Below are 12,639 nucleotides of genomic sequence, written 5' to 3' on the forward strand. Positions count from 1 at the left end.
CGGACTCACAAGTCATAAACTCTGAGATGCATGTATAGAATACAGAACGCATTGGAACGGCTTTTTGTTGGGAGCATATTCCAACTCCACATTACCCCTACTGATCCCTTGTGTTTGGCCAAAAATATTGGTTGCAAATACTCTTTTGCCCTATAATTAATGTATCAAAAAAATTAATGTCTCATGAGCAAGGTGCACATGAGACCCACTGGCCATACAGCCCATTAACCCATGGGGTTGATGCTATTTTTTTAAGGCCCCTTTATCAAATTAATTGGACTCACACTGGCTTGTTAGGTTTAACCAGCCATTTTATAGTTTGTTTTAGTTTTCTTATGTTATCCACAACCAATTCAGTTAAGAAATTAATGTAACATAGACCTCTTTTTTAACACCATCTTTCTTCTAGTTTCTACTAATGATGATGATGACTTTAGCATTGATTCATAATCTTTGTAACTAATATCACAAAATTATTCTTCCCACCTGTTAATAACCTAAATTAACAAGTGTTACTTTCCACTAAAATGAAACTAAATTTTGTTCCATCATAACTGCCTTCTATTTTTATCAAACCAAACACAGCATGAAAATGCTTGCTCTGTCTTGGGCTATCAGATTCAAGGAACAGACAATTTATGTTCACATTGATTGATGAGACGATGGTTGTTGGTGATTTGGAAGGGAAATCTCTACTCAGCCGATATTTAAGGACATTTTACATATGGCTACTGAGTTTCTTTCTATCTAGACCATTTATCTAGGCTACTGAGTTTTCTTCTATATATTAAAGGAAGGTTTTCATGCTACAGCCCCCACCATTCAAACATGCGGTTTTTTCAAATTTAGACACATGTGTTTTTTGAGAAGTTGCAATTAAATCCCTCAACCCATTACCACCATTCGGACAAGTGGCCTTCTCATTTACTAGAAAGCTAGATATGTGACAATTTTTGAGAAATTTCTACTAAAGCCCATGGCCCATTACTAGGCTACAACCCCCCACCATTGAGACAGATGGCCCTTTTATTTTTCTAGAAAGCTAGACATGTGGCATTTTCTAAGAAGTTGTTGCTAAAGCCCACAACCCACTACCACAAATTTCAATCCATTCCTAAAAAATGCATAAAATGCAAAAATGGTTATCCACAACTACTTTTGCCTACATTCTATCAATCTAACCATCCACTTATCATAACAAAAGAAAACTATCCATATTCTAATAATTATTGAAAATATATTTTTCTGAATAAATATTTCTTGAAATTTTAATAATTATTTAAAATATTAATCAATATAAATTTAACATTATTGATTCTATAATGTAAATTTAATATTACTAATTCCTTGGACTTAGTACATGGTCATTCACTAGTGTGTGTGTGTATATATATATATATATTATATATATATATATACTAAAACAAGGAAGTCTAGAAATTTTCTCCTTTTTTATTTTTTTTTAATTCCATGTCATTTTTGAAACAACCAATGGTATGCACTTTCTCAATAACCTAAATAACCATTTCTCCTAAAATTTCTCCTAAACTACCTCCCCCACTATCCTCCACTTTCTCAAAAATTATCTCTAATTCCTATTTATCTTCTAAATTATCTCTAATTCCTATTTATCTCCAAAATTATCTCTAATTTAGTAGAGAGTTTCACTCCTAAATTATCTCTAATTTAGTAGAGAATTTCTCTCCGAAATTATCTCTAATTCCTATTTATCCTCTCCCCTACTTTATCTATATCTATCTAGAAAAGTTTGGATTAAAAAATTAAAAATTATTTAAATATTCTAACAAACTTTTAAATAAATAAAATTCAAATAATAAAAAAAATTAAATATTTTATAGATTATTTAAATATTTAAATAACTAAATATTTATCATAACTAAATTTTAAATAGTTAAAATACAAAACTCTGTAATAAATTAAAAAAAATATTGAAATTAATAATAATTTAATATATTACAAAATTAAAAATGAAATTATGTAATAATAGTATAAATTATGATTTAATGGAAAGCTAAATTCAATAAATAATTAATATCTTAAAATTTAAATATTTTATATTTTATTTAAGTATTTAAATAACTAAATATTTTAAATAAAAAAATATTTAACATAAGTAGATTTTAAATAGTTAAAATAAAGAAATTATGTAATAAATTTAAAAAAATCTGAAAAGTAGAAAAATAATTATAACATAATATTGAAATTAATAATAATTTAATATTCTTACATAATATCATAAATAACTTATTTCACTTATACCAAGTAATAATTTGAGAAAATGACTTTCAAAAAAATTAATATTTATTAATAATAATTTTAAACTCTTAATATATATTTATTATAATTATATATACTAAAATTAATATTTATTGTATTTCAGTAATTATTTATTGTTTTTAGTGATAAATGTACTTTCATTGATTTTGTATAAATTTATTTTGTTTTGTTATTTAACAGAAAACTTTTAATAATTATTGGAGATTAAACTACTATTATCGACATTTTTAAATTTAATTTATTGTACTTATTGTATTTATTGTATTTTTTCTATAACTTATTGATTAATATTTATTAGAGATTAAACTGTTATTTGAAATTATACTAATTATTGACTAAGTTAATATATTTTTGGTACTTACTATATTTTTTAAAATATTGTAATTATTGTATTATTTTCATTATCAATATATTTTCGATAATTGTGTATTTTTGCTATAAATTTTCAATAATTATTGGAGATTAAACTACTGTTATTTATTAGAGATGAGACTATTAATTCAGTAGAAATTATTGAGTGTTCATGAGTTAGTTCGGTTTGGTCGTAGGCTATTTGGCCAACCAAATTGACTTGGTCAAGTTGGGGAGTTGGTTAGCTAAAACCGACTGACCTTTTGTGAAAACCAACCCACTCAAGTTGTATCAGTTTGGGTCTATTTTTTGGTTTGGTCAGTTGGTTCAAATGATTTAAACTTAAAAATTATAGTGTAATTATTAAAAAATAAATTTAAAAATTAGATTTATGATATAAAACATTTTATACTAAGAAATATGGGAAATTTCCTACTTTCCTATATTAAAAATTATATTTAAAATATAAGATATTAATATATCCATGGTTAGGTCATTCGATTTTGGTCAGTTTACAAATGGCCAAAGTGAAACTGATCCAACTTGATCGAATTGGGAAAATTTTGAACCAAAGCCGACTTAAAATACTAGAAAACCGACCAACTTGGGTCGAGTTGATTGGGTTGGTCGGTTTCATCAGTTTGATGAATAAACCTAATTGAAATTAATTATTGTTATTTTTGTATTATAAAAAATTATTAAAAGTAGTATATAAAATATGAATAATTATTAATTATTTAAAAAGCTGAAAATATAAAACAATTGTATACTCTTGTGTGTTTCTATTAGGGTCATTATTAGAACACACCTTATAGTTTTACATATTTACTTAAACATACCTTATAGTTTTCATTTTAATAAAACATCCCATATATTTTACAACTTATTTACTTAACCAACTTTTCATTAAGGAGTGTTTATTTTGCTATTAGGCCCATGATTTTTTATTCCAAAATTACCTTTAACACTTTTTTGTACAGAAAACAAAATTGACCAAATATAGCCAATAGAGTGGTTGCCTGTGTCTTAAGGGAAAAAATGGTATTTATTTAAATGAACATTAGGGTCAACACTGTCATCTAATGGAAGATTGATTAACTCCATTGCAAATTGTAAGTGGTGTTTTAGTAAAATGCTAACTATATGGTAGATTTTAGTAAATCCATGAAACTATAAGGGGTATTTTAGTAAATGACCATTTCTAGTGTTTGGCTTCGCTTAATAAATCCCATGCATCGCAGGGTCCCCGCTAGTTAAGTATAAAGGATTGGGTGCATTCTCTGCCACTTCTACTTGCATTTTCAAACACAACATGATGCTAATTCCAACATTTTCAAGCATACCAATAAAATTGGGTTGTATTTGGTATCATTGCCACTTCTACTTGCAATGTTTTAGGTTGGTCAATACAAATTTTTGACAAATTGTCTTGTCACATCACACTTAATAACCACTTGCATGCATTAAAAAATATAAGCATTTGATTGGGTGTTGGCATTAATGATAGAAACACCAAATTTGATGTTTCTTGATTAAACAACAATGGTACCAAATTTTCTATTGATAATTCAAAGCATTTGTGGTGGGAAAAATATATATTCTCATAAAATTTGTATTGACCAACCTAAAACATTGCAAGTAGAAGTGAAATGGCACCAAACACAACCTTAGCAGAACATTGCCATTTTTTTTATTTATTTCTGTTATAAAATTAGGGATATCCCTAACTGGGCCCAAGCTATGGACACAGGCCCATTTAAATTTTAACAAATGCTCAATTTGAACCTGCCTAAGCATGCATGATGCAGCATACAACTGCATGAAAATGATTTTTTTATTTGTTTGTTTGTTTGTTTATTTATCTTAGGATAAATTGCTGAAACCTCCTTGAAGCTTCTCACCATTGCTGAAACTCTCCTTTAAGGTTGGTAGTTGCAATCATCTCCCCTGAACTTTCTAATACAATTGCAAGTAGACCCCTTTTGTTAAAATCCTTTAACAAGAGACACAAAAATGCCCAAAATACCTGTGCGCAGCTAGAATGAGGCTGTTTTACCTTTGAGTGATTGATATGAAGGATAAATTTGAAAAATAAATCAATTTTTCAAAAGAGATTGGAAGAATTTGGAACAGGGGTTGATATGAATAAAAATTTGGAAAATATTCATTTTGAACAAAGTAACCGTTTGGGAGGGCTTTCCCATGGAAGTTTATGGGCTCCACCTGAACAATCAATAAGCAATATTAATTTATCTAGTATTCTTTTTCCTGCAAGGACAACAAGGACTAACTTCAATGGCTCAATTAAGGTTTACTATACTCTAGTAAAAGAACTACAAAGAGGAGAGAAGAAGGAATGACAAGAAAAGAAAAAAAAAAATCAAGATCATATTCGTGTATTTTCATCCTGCTTCACAGGTCTCTCTATTGGCAGCAGAATCAGAATGTGGCGTGGAAATTGCTGCTGCACTTGCAGCTCCTGCGCCCTCCCTAGCCACATCGTATGTTGCATGAAGCCCGACAAGCAAGTAATAAACGACCAAGATAAGCGTCCAAACAATAAATCTCATATAAGACGCCACATCAAGCGAACCCAACAAGAAAATGTTGACAGCAATGGTAGCTGAGGGCAACCAGGGAAATAAAGGCACCCCCCATAGCTTCGGCTTCTTTGCCTCCTTAACCATAATCTTCAATCCTAACGTTGCCAAAAACCAAATCGGCACTGTCACACTATAACCAATCCATCCTTTATCATCGACTGCCCAATATACGGCTGTCCCGATTGATGACGCCAGAATCAACGTCAGGAACCCAACCAGCATTCTTCGGTCATGGGTGGATGTCTCACCAGCCACGTAGTATCGCCTGACGAGAAGAGCGACAGCGACGAGTGAAAACACGAAAAGGGTAGAGATAGAGAGAAGGTTTGAGAGGATATCAAGATCAGTGAAGAAGCCCACAATGGAATTGGCAATTGTCATCACTACTGTGGCATTCACCGGCGTCCTAAACTTCTGGTTGATGATAGCCAGCCATGGCGGAGCCATGTGAGTCCGCCCGATGTGAGTGAAATACCGCGCCTGACCAATGATGTTGGCCAGTAACACAGTGGTCATACCCTTCAATGCCCCCAAAGCAACTATATACTTGACCCAGTTCATGCCGACGGCCTGGAATGCCACCGTGAATGGCGCATTGACGTCAATCGTTGTATATGGCTGCATGAGGCACAGTGTGGCCGCAAGGATGCAGTAAAGGACTATAGTGATCAACATGGATCCGACCAGGCCTATGGGTATGTCGCGGGCTGGTTTCTTAGTCTCCTCGCCCAATGTTGCTACACCATCGAACCCAACGTAAGCAAAGAAGAGCACAGCCGAGGCTTTGAACACCCCTTGAACTCCATACGGGGCAAAATTGGTGGTGATATTAGCGAGGTTGGCCTCGGTAAGCCCAACAGAAATAATGAGGAAGAGAACGGCAATATGGATGACTGAAGCCACTACGTTGAAGTGAGAAGACCCCTTAATGCTGATAGCGGCCATAACGCCAACGGCGGCCGAGATGGCAACTGAAATAGGGTCCAGGTGATTGTAGTTTTTGTTGAGGCCAGAGACCACAATCCGGAAGTCGTCTGGCTCGTGGTTGCATAGAGTCGCGAAGTAAGACGTCCATGAGCGCGCCACACCGGCCCCAGCCACAATATACTCCAACAAAATGTTTCCAGCTGCGATAAAGGCCGCAAAATCACCGAGCTCCACTCTTAGGTAGGCAAATGAGCCTCCTGCCACTGGGATCTCAACAGCAAATTCGGTGTAGCAAAACACAGAAAGCATAGCAGAGATTCCAGACACCACGAAGGAGAGGATAACAGCAGGGCCAGCATCGTTCCTTGCCTCAAGCCCTGTAAGTACGAATACCCCTGCACCCATTACAGCACTCACACCGAACCAAATTAGATCCCACCATGAAAGGCTTTTCTTCAACTCGTTCTGGCTCCGGGCCCGTACCTGGTTCAGCTCGATTTCATCAAGTGATCGAGCAAAGGCACGGCTTTTGAGTCTTGGAACTGTTTCACGTAGTGCCTTGACATAGCTCCCCCAGCTCCGAAACGACTCCTCCGGAAAGAAATCATCTTTGCTGCACCTACATCCCCTCCTCTTAATTGCATCACCATCATTAGATTGATCTCTACTGCTCACCATGGTCGCCATAGTCCTGCTATTACTAGATGGTTAGAGTTTTTATTCAAAACCCAAGGCCCAAGCAATATATATCTGTGGGCTATATGCTGCAGAGACAACAAATAAACATAGAAGCTGAAACTTAAAACTGGTTTAGTTTAGTTTTGGAGTTGGTCTGAAATTGCCATGACCCTGGAAACCCCTCCTGTCCCCCTCCTACTCATAGTAGAAATGATGCTTCTCAACTTTGAAGAAAGGACTCAGAAACACAAAAGGTCTGCATTACTTAAAGAAGCAAAGAAAAACATCTCATCTTCAACCATACATCTGAGACATTAGTTATTCAAGGTCTTCATCATGTACTGTTGAAGAAGAAAATCAAGAGAAAATGTATAAATATCTTCAAGTGCAAGAAAGCTTCAGATGTTTATTTACCAGAGATGGAACCAAAGGTTAATTCTTAAAAATAAATAAAAATACTTTAAAAATGTAGAAAAAAAAGTAAGAAAGACTAATATTTAGTTCAAGCATTGAGCCTCAACTTTATTGGGTGCATTCAAATTAAAATCTGCATGCTTGAAAGGCCATATATGCTCATCAAATGAATCAAAATTAATCTAGGTTTTATCCGCTCTCCGGGTGAATGACCAACATAGATGAAAGACGCCATGTCTAAGGGATAGATCCCCCGGGAATCCAAATCAGCTTTCGATGACTCTATTGGCGAATGTCACCAAGAAATAAATTGTTTTTCTTATTTCAGAAAGAAACCCCAAAACCAGAGAGATCAGAGAGATGGTAATGAAAGGGGTTCGACAAAAGTTAAAAAGAAAAAGAAAAAGAAATCATAACTCATCCAAATTAAAGGGTTTTGAACGAATAGCACTGCAAATGAAGAACAAGAAAGGGACGTTTACTTGCCTTGAATTAGAAGAGCGACCAGTGCTTCAAGCTCTGCTGTCTGCCCGCCATGGAACAGCCCTTAACTACAAATCCTACACCACAAAAGGAACCATCGGTCGGACCTCCAAGGCACAAACCCCCAACACCGATGAAGGCGGGATCTAATCCCAGATCTCCGCTACAAATTAACCAGCAAGCCATCTGGGACCTTCTAATTCCGATTTTATTATAATTCTAAAAAAAATCGCTCTTTAATATTCATTCCATCTATTCAATTTTCTCGAATCCTCAATTTCTTTGACTTCACCATTCCTCCATTTAATGCTGACACACCATTATATTATTATTTAACAGTGAAAGTACAATGCCATGCACGTGTATAATCTATATATATATGATGAGATTTAGGATAATTGTTACCCCAATGAGATCTTTGTTGGTTGTTATTTCTTAGGACATATCTAAGACAGAGTACAAGGCCAATGGCCAATTCATTGCACCCAAATAAGGAAATGAACTTTGTTGATTGTTATTTATGTAGGACACAATTTAAGAAAGGGTTTCCTGTTATGTAAAATTCCTCTATTATAAATTCAGTACAAGGCCAATCGTTAATTATCATATTTTTATCCTAGGGTAATGATGAGAATAAAAATTATCATATTTTTATCTCTAATTATTCAATCTTTCATACTTAATTAGTATTTAATTGGATTCATTATTCTTGTATTTCGATTTAGGGCACGAAAGAAAGCGTCAGAGGAAAAACAAGGCTAATTGGGAAATTTTGCACAGTTTCGACACCGCTTAATAATCTGGGAATGACTCTCCCATCCGGACTCCGATTGAGATGATTCAAGATGCATTGGAAAGATAAGGAAGAACTACACAACTTTCATGTTTTGAATTTTGATGGATTTGGGCTGCATCGAAGTCAAAATCGGGCCCGAATTCTGAGCAACTCGTAGGGAAGCCCAGTTCGCAGTAGAAGCCCAATTCGCAACAGAAGACCAACTCGCAGAGAAGCCTTGTAGCGGCCCAATTCATTGAGGAAGCCTAATACGAATGCAAGAATAAGAAACGGCAAAGAGTCCTATCAGATTTAATTTTCTGATGTAATTCTAGAAAGATAAAGGAGATTGAGATTAGTAGATAAGAGATAAAGATAGGATTAGATCAAAACTAATTAAGACTTTCTATTTTTGGGGAAGAACTCCAAAAGGAGTTGGAAACAGCCCCTCCTCCTAAAGCTATATAAAGGGGGGGGGGACTAGCATCAATCAATCTCTGGAGCAATCAAGGAAAATCCTCCAAGAGAGCTTCAGCCTTCAAGAAGGCAGTTGGCAACGCAGGAGGAAAAAATGAGGAAGGCGGCGGCAAGGAGAAGAAGTTCATCGATCTCAACCTCAAGGGGTGACATCATGAGTTCTTTCTTATACCTTGTTTGTTTAATTTTCTTTATCATAAACTAATCTATTTGTAGCAAGGGCTGTGGAAAGCCTAACCACGACCATGGATTGATCTTTATTTAATTCATCCAGGCTGTTTTTATTTTCATATTGTCTATGAGTTATTATGCGTAATGCAATTAGGAGCTTGGCCACCTCCTAGTTGATTTGATTTATATGAATGAACCGGAAGGGAAATTCATATAAAAGACTAAATAATTCATATTGTGAATTGAATGGTATATAGGAATATATATACATAATTCATCTGATGACACAGGTTTTCCATAGAACTTACTGCATCTCTATCACAAGAACTCTAGTCGAGAGATCGAAGGGTTACTTGAGAGAGGTAGATTTGATATATTCTGAGAGGGAATAATAAATAAATTTGGAAAAACTTCCGCTTATGAAAATAATAAATTATCTTGGTTAATCTAATAAATTGATAACCATTGGAAGGGTTAGGTGGACCAATAGATCTAGCACTTTCAATTAAATCGTTGCAAGTTCAGTCGTTGATTGACTTTATTACTGTTCTTTCTTTTTCTATTTTTAATTTTCAGTAGTTCCTATTGTTAGAATTCGGTTGTTCAAATAATTGAGGGAAGCTATAGTTTTAATACTTATTCTACTAAATCCTCGTGGGAACGCTATCTTTATACTACTTGATAACTAATGCACTTGCTAGGGTTATATAATTATAGCTATCATGTTTTTGGCGCCGTTATCGGGGATTTAATCCTAAAATAATATTACAACTTGTTAATCTTGGTTAATTTGGATTTTACTCTTTATTTAATTTATTCAAATTTTTGCTTTGTTTGGATTATTTATTGTATGACACGCACTAGGGGTGAAACACCTCCTGCTCACACAAAACTCCTCCCATCCATTGCGCAGGCCCCTATTCTAGATTTAAACCCACCCATCATGGATGAGAGGGGAAAACATCGGAAGTTGCAACTACAAGACCCGGAGGATCCGGTTTATGACAATACAGGGAAGTTTATTTTTCTTTTTTTCTTGTTTTTTTTTGCATTTATAGTTATGTTATTTCCACCTTTTCTTTTTACCTTACATTGAAGACAATACGTAGACTAATTGTGGGGGGGGAGTGTATAGGATTTTATTTAATTCAAAAAAAAAAAATCAAAACCAAAACTCTTTTGAAATCAAATGAAACAATGTTCTAAGAAAATTCTTGTGAACCTAATAATGAGGTACGATCAAAGAGTACTCTAGTCGAACCTAACAAGGATAGGATTAGATCAAAACTAATTAACTTTCTATTTTTGGGGAAGAACTCCAAAAGGAGTTGGAAACAGCCCCTCCTCCTAAAGCTATATAAAGGGGGGGCGGGGGGGACTAGCATCAATCAATCTCTGGAGCAATCAAGGAAAATCCTCCAAGAGAGCTTCAGCCTTCAAGAAGGCAGTTGGCAACGCAGGAGGAAAAAAGGAGGAAGGCGGCGGCAAGGAGAAGAAGTTCATCGATCTCAACCTCAAGGGGTGACATCATGAATTCTTTCTTATACCTTGTTTGTTTAATTTTCTTTATCATAAACTAATCTATTTGTAGCAAGGGCTGTGGAAAGCCTAACCACGACCATGGATTGATCTTTATTTAATTCATCCAGGCTGTTTTTATTTTCATATTGTCTATGAGTTATTATGCGTAATGCAATTAGGAGCTTGGCCACCTCCTAGTTGATTTGATTTATATGAATGAACCGGAAGGGAAATTCATATAAAAGACTAAATAATTCATATTGTGAATTGAATGGTATATAGGAATATATATACATAATTCATCTGATGACACAGGTTTTCCATAGAACTTACTGCATCTCTATCACAAGAACTCTAGTCGAGAGATCGAAGGGTTACTTGAGAGAGGTAGATTTGATATATTCTGAGAGGGAATAATAAATAAATTTGGAAAAACTTCCGCTTATGAAAATAATAAATTATCTTGGTTAATCTAATAAATTGATAACCATTGGAAGGGTTAGGTGGACCAATAGATCTAGCACTTTCAATTAAATCGTTGCAAGTTCAGTCGTTGATTGACTTTATTACTGTTCTTTCTTTTTCTATTTTTAATTTTCAGTAGTTCCTATTGTTAGAATTCGGTTGTTCAAATAATTGAGGGAAGCTATAGTTTTAATACTTATTCTATTAAATCCTCGTGGGAACGATATCTTTATACTACTTGATAACTAATGCACTTGCTAGGGTTATATAATTATAGCTATCATGTTTTTGGCGCCGTTATCGGGGATTTAATCCTAAAATAATATTACAACTTGTTAATCTTGGTTAATTTGGATTTTACTCTTTATTTAATTTATTCGAATTTTTGCTTTGTTTGGATTATTTATTGTATGACACGCACTAGGGGTGAAACACCTCCTGCTCACACAAAACTCCTCCCATCCATTGCGCAGGCCCCTATTCTAGATTTAAACCCACCCATCATGGATGAGAGGGGAAAACATCGGAAGTTGCAACTACAAGACCTGGAGGATCCGGTTTATGACAACACAGGGAAGTTTATTTTTCTTTTTTTCTTGTTTTTTTTGCATTTATAGTTATGTTATTTCCACCTTTTCTTTTTACCTTACATTGAAGACAATACGTAGACTAATTGTGGGGGGGGAGTGTATAGGATTTTATTAAATTCAAAAAAAAAATCAAAACCAAAACTCTTTTGAAATCAAATGAAACAATGTTCTAAGAAAATTCTTGTGAACCTAATAATGAGGTACGATCAAAGAGTACTCAAGTCAAACCTAATAAGGATAGGATTAGATCAAAACTAATTAAATTTCTATTTTTGGGGAAGAACTCCAAAAGGAGTTGGAAACAGCCCCTCCTCCTAAAGCTATATAAAGGGGGGGGGGGGGGGGGGACTAGCATCAATCAATCTCTAGAGCAATCAAGGAAAATCCTCCAAGAGAGCTTCAGCCTTCAAGAAGGTAGTTGGCAACGCAGGAGGAAAAAAGGAGGAAGGCAGTGGCAAGGAGAAGAAGTTCATCGATCTCAACCTCAAGGGGTGACATCATGAGTTCTTTCTTATACCTTGTTTGTTTAATTTTCTTTATCATAAACTAATCTATTTGTAGCAAGGGCTGTGGAAAGCCTAACCACGACCATGGATTGATCTTTATTTAATTCAGTCAAGCTGTTTTTATTTTCATATTGTCTATGAGTTATTATGCGTAATGCAATTAGGAGCTTGGCCACCTCCTAGTTGATTTGATTTATATGAATGAACCGGAAGGGAAATTCATATAAAAGACTAAATAATTCATACTGTGAATTGAATGGTATATAGGAATATATATACATGATTCATCTGATGACACTGGTTTTTCATAGAACTTACTACATCTCTATCACGAGAACTCTAGTCGAGAGATCGAAAGGTTACTTGATAAATGTAGATTT

General features: G+C 34.5%; 1 pseudogene across 1 annotated transcript; it reads right to left on the reverse strand.

The window, feature by feature from the left end:
- Window positions 1–4,858: 4,858 nt before the first annotated feature.
- LOC104588805 (cationic amino acid transporter 1 pseudogene) lies at window positions 4,859–8,005 on the reverse strand (annotated as a pseudogene). The gene is made up of 2 exons (XR_016076125.1): window positions 7,758–8,005; window positions 4,859–6,870 (listed from the first exon to the last, which is right to left on the reverse strand). The product of XR_016076125.1 is annotated as a cationic amino acid transporter 1 pseudogene (transcript).
- Between the last annotated feature and the right edge of the window lie 4,634 nt (window positions 8,006–12,639).

Source organism: Nelumbo nucifera, chromosome 1 (assembly GCF_055504915.1).
Source record: "Nelumbo nucifera cultivar China Antique chromosome 1, China Antique-T2T, whole genome shotgun sequence".
In the NCBI taxonomy this organism is placed as follows: domain Eukaryota; kingdom Viridiplantae; phylum Streptophyta; class Magnoliopsida; order Proteales; family Nelumbonaceae; genus Nelumbo; species Nelumbo nucifera.